Here is a 5,280-nt window from a genome sequence, read left to right on the forward strand (position 1 = left end):
CCGCCCTCAAACTCAGCATATTTTTATTTGGATTAAATAATTCTCATATTTAAATCAGAATGGGATGAACTTTAATATAAATACAAATTGTATTTAAATTAAATATAATCCCCGTTAAAAGAACTGTACTTTATTTTTGATTTAAATATAGTATTTAAGCCATACTATTATGGTGCATATTCAATTTAAACCGATCCGTAGTTTAAAACAAGCCATGTGTTTTTATTGAAAATAAACTTAAACATATCATCCAAACAATTGTTCTGCTAACATTATTTTTTTTTACCATGCTAACACGTTATCATTATTTTTGTTTTAAATACATTTGTACTTAACGTAACTCTTAGAATTTATATAATACATATGCATAGGGCAGCTAGTAAAGTTTGCAACATTCGTACGCCTGCATGTGCGTTCAAAACTTTCCTGCGAGTCCAGTAGTGAGAAATTCTTTCGCTTGTTGGTTCCCTTAATGACGGCCGACAGTACAGACAATACAGAGTAAATGTAGTCCTTGGAATCTGTGAATAAGAATATGTTATTAGATTTTTGGTAATCGCATAATTTAGAAAAAGTCAAGCTTATTAAAGAAGATAAAATTTAACCTGCAAAAAGTTTAGTTTAAATTTATAAAAATTATATATTACCGATTGATACAGTTGAGCTGTCTTTAATAGTTTATGACACTCTTTGTTTTGTATTTGCTCTTCATAAAACCAAAAAACCTTTTCCTTGCTTTTTTCTCAGGGTACAATATGTTGAAATCAATTTGTGTCTATAAAGAAAAAGTTAAGTAGTTTTATATTAAGTTTCGATTAGGTTTTTTTATATATAAGGATTTAAATAAGACCAAAACATTTTTTTAATTTAATTTGTTTTTATTTTTAAAAAATTAAAAATTATATTAGTGTAATATCGGCCAATTCCTGAAACACGTGTTTACCACTTACCGAAGTATTCATAAATAAACTTTTAATAAAATCGAAAATGCGAAAAATTTTTTTTTGCGAATTCCGAATATAAGCCGAATTTGCTCTTAAAAGAATGTTGGATCAGTAAATTAACTCAAAGAAGAGAAAAACCACGTGAAAGAACAAAAAAATATAATAAAGATGTAAAACGACTGCGACGCCACAGAGCAGAATGCAACGGCAGCAAGGCGTCTTTTTAGCGCCTTTTTAGTGTTTTCCCTCTCGTGCATTCTACTCCTTTTATCTAATTTTTACTTAATTTTCTTTCATATTCTTCATTTCTTTCGCGTATTTTTTATCCACTTCATGTTTGTTACACAACCGTATGTCTTTGTTTGTTTTAAATGTTATGCTCTTTTAAGCTTTAATTTCTTCAAATGTATTATCTAAATTATCACGAAATAATAACGCGCACAACAAAGAAGAAACTCAAATAGGAAAAATGCGACAAAGAAACGTGGACATGCACATGCCTTAATATTAAGAAATTATTGTATTTTTATTTGACTCACCTTTTTGCTGTACTTTTCACTTTTTACTTCACTTAAATGAACACTTGTCTCTAAAACTCTTTCTCTCTAAAAACTAAAACTCTATTAATCACTTGTTCATCCGATCAGGAGAACCGCTTGCTTCGAAGTGATCGCGGGATCATAGAGTAAGAATCTATATAGAGGCGCCAATTGCTCTGCTCGAGCCTCTGCCCAACCTCTGCTAAGAGCCAATTCAAGGCCAAGTTTGAAGCTAGCTTAGGTGCGAAGCAACAGCAATAGGGTTTACGATTAATTAGAAAAACAAAACAGTGAGCAAGAGAGGTTCAGAATGAGGTGGGAAAGAATTACAAGTTCGATCGAACTTTGAAAAAGAGGGGAAATAAGCTTTTTTCGCCTAGGTTCGAAATTGAGGCTATGATGCCACCTAGGCGAAAAAAGCTTATTTCCCCTCTTTTTAAAAGTTTGATCGAACTTGTAATTCTTTCCCACCTCATTCTGCACCGCTCTTGCTCACTGTTTTGGTTTTGTAATTAATCGTAAACCCTATTGCTGTTGCTTCGCACCTAAGTTAGCTTCAAACTTGGCCTTGAATTGGCTCTTAGCAGAGGTTGGGCAGAGGTTCGGGCAGAGCAATTGGCGCCTCTATATAGATTCTTACTCTATGGATTCGCTACAAAGCGGAGTTTCAAAATATTTCGTATATACATACATACATATGCATGTGTGCAAAAAGGACGGAAAAATTCTGTCGCGTGCCGTTACTTTACAATAGAGGTCAAAGTAATGTGGAAGAAAATAACAGAATATGTATAAATAAGTTCTTAAGTTTAATAACTTGTATATGTCAATTTAGTAATATATATTTTATTTTATTATATTTATATATTATATAACCATATCTTATTGTCAAAACATCGGTACACAAGAAATATTAATGTTCTAATGCACATACATATTTTCTTGACCACCAATGTACAAATGCGAATGGAAGAAGACGCGCTTGAGTTACCGACCAGTCGGTAGGTAACGACCCCCCGGCCAAGCCACCCAGAGCTACCCTAGAATTGGTACGCTGACTGGGCGGCCACTTCATATTTATACGGATACAATTATGTTGCAATCTAAACAATGTACAAAATCGGGCAACGACCACTTGAGTCGTTGCCCCGCTAACGTTTTGCTGACACTGCAACAGGATGCCCCGACCCTCAGGAAATATGACACGAGCAGCACTTGGATTGGAGTTCCAGATAAACATTCATTTATTTCACTTTGTAGTTATGTATAAGCATTTTATGTATTAGCATATAAGACTCTATGTACACTTCGGCAGCGGCGGCTACTCAGCCACCGCTGAACAATATAGTTTTCAGTTTGAGAATTAACTCCAAACATAGCGGTTCCATTTTATTCCGAGACTTAAAACCAAATCAAGAACTATCCGAGGACCAGTAACCAGAACCAGGAGAAACCCACTCTTTTGATCCAGGAACGGAACCATAACTGGCGCAGCCGACTGACGAATCAGGATGGACCTTATCATCTTTGTTACATTGTAAGAAGTACACACAATAGGAAGGTGAAGTATTCTTGTGAATCAATATAATGCCCGAATTAAAATGAAAAGATGCAACCGTGATAATATGACAAAACAAGCAAAAAGTTTTATAAATTTAAAGGACGTGTAAAGAAAATTAAGAAAAAATAATAATAATAAAAAAAGAAGAAGAAAATGAGTGCAGTGCAATTCTTTGAAATTAAAATAAACTTGGCCAAGGCCCAATGCCGTCGGCAAATCTTAGCAATTTGGAAAAAGATTAAAGTTTACTGTGAATAAAGTTGTAAAAAAAAAAATAAGAATATATAGATACAAATAATTATCAAAAATTTGTGAGAAGTTAGAGTGATTTAGTTCTGCAATCCCATCGCGTGTTTTGCAGGATTTCACCAACAAAAAGAGAAGAAAGAAGAATAAAGATTAAAAGAAAAATTAATATATAAATTGGCGAAATAGTTCTGCAATCCCACCGCGTGTTTTGCAGGACTTCACCAACAAAAAAGAAAGAAGAATAAATATCAAAAAAAAATTAAAATAGAAATTGGTGAAATAGTTCTGCAATCCCATCGCGTGTTTTGCAGGACTTCACTAGCAAAAAAAAAAGAAAGAAGAATAAAGATCTAAAGAAAATATATATATATATAAATTCGTGAGATAGTTTTGCAATCCCATCGCGTGTTTTACAGAACGTCAATTTCACGATTTATGGCAAATTGTGTTATTGATCTCGCTGATGTTTTTAAATAAAAAATAAAAATAAAAAAATATTAGAAGAGAAGATATTATTAATATAATAAAAACTTTATGAAACAATTCTTGTAATCCCATCGCGTGTTTTGCAAGGGTTTCAGTTTCAAGGTGATTCAAGTGAACTTCATTGAAGGCTGGTTTCAGTACACCTTATATACAATTTGTTGAGAAATAAGAAATCTTTTGCTTGTTTTCTTATATACGTCGGTAATTTAAATCTTGGGACCACCATTCACCAATGGAAGGGTTTTCTTATGTAAGAAGTTGAATAAATAATATTATCTTACAGGTAAATGCCACAAGAATACAGCACCGAAGAAAACACTCTACACTACAAGCTTCAAATCAACACCAGTAACTTTAAGTACATACGACACGATATTTTTAAGCATATTTTACACCTTACACTGAGCCAAATTTTTTATTTTTCCCTAAAAGTAACAATAAATTAATTTAATGCCTAATATTGCGAAAGTTAGGAATTTGCTACCTACAAACAAAGTCACCACTAGAGGAACTAGTAAAAAACAGACCACTAATAGCCAGACAACTGAAGGAAATTCGCTGTCATTAAGACCAATAGTTACACCCTCACCTGCGACCATGGACTCGAGCAATAATTCTTCACCATCTCACCTTAGTTCTGCGGTTGTAAATCATGCGGATTTGTTAGCTTCTATGAAAATTCCAGACGTTATTCGTTTCTTACCTCCTTACTCTGGGGACCCCTTTGCTTTGAACGAATTTATAAACAATGTGGAAGAGATAATTCTAATGATTAGGGGTACGGACCAGACTCCGTATGGACAGATGCTTCTTAGGGCAATTAGACAAAAGATAGAAGGCAAAGCAAACGAGGCAGTAATCGCTTCGCGAGCTAGACTTATCTGGGACGATATTAAGGATGCACTGATAAGGCACTGCAGAGACAGGAGGGACGAGGATACCCTCATGTCAGAGCTTTATAATTTGAAACATAAACAGCTACCCTTGCAAAGATCTTATGATCAAATCACAAAAATTAAACTAACATTGTTCAGGATAATCGATAATGAGGAAACTGAACAACTCGCGATTAGAGTTAGACAAAGGGTAGTATCTCAAGCTTGCTTATCAGCGTTCCTCGCAGGGCTCAGAGGAAATTTGAGCGCCATAGTTAGAGCTTTCAGACCAACAGGATTGGAGGAAGCTTATGATATGGCTATGAAAGAAAGAAATTTGTATTTTGCGGAAAATGCCACGTACAGTGTGCAGAATAGGCAGCCAAATAGGCAAAACGATCGTTTTCCCCCAAATCAATACTCGAATCAATATCAATATAAAAACAAGGAAGAACGCTATAGTCGAGTACCTCGATTATCAGATACCCGTTACTCAGCTAAAGGGACCAAAGGAAAATGGAGATATGCAAGCAGCAGAGCGAGATTGAAATGCGCCACCTACCGGCGGTAGACAGATTTAAGCGTTGCGGGCGTTAGAGTGGGCGTGGCAAAGTTTTTCTTGGATC

At 34.6% G+C, this 5,280-nt stretch overlaps 1 long non-coding RNA gene across 1 annotated transcript; it reads right to left on the reverse strand.

The window, feature by feature from the left end:
• Positions 1-207: 207 nt before the first annotated feature.
• On the reverse strand, positions 208-1,605 carry LOC119559700. Its single transcript, XR_005220930.1, has 3 exons — positions 1,484-1,605; positions 648-775; positions 208-521 (listed from the first exon to the last, which is right to left on the reverse strand). It is a non-coding gene; the product is annotated as an uncharacterized LOC119559700 (long non-coding RNA).
• Positions 1,606-5,280: the final 3,675 nt, after the last annotated feature.

The sequence above is a fragment of the Drosophila subpulchrella genome, unplaced genomic scaffold (genome assembly GCF_014743375.2).
Source record: "Drosophila subpulchrella strain 33 F10 #4 breed RU33 unplaced genomic scaffold, RU_Dsub_v1.1 Primary Assembly Seq33, whole genome shotgun sequence".
In the NCBI taxonomy this organism is placed as follows: Eukaryota; Metazoa; Arthropoda; class Insecta; order Diptera; family Drosophilidae; genus Drosophila; species Drosophila subpulchrella.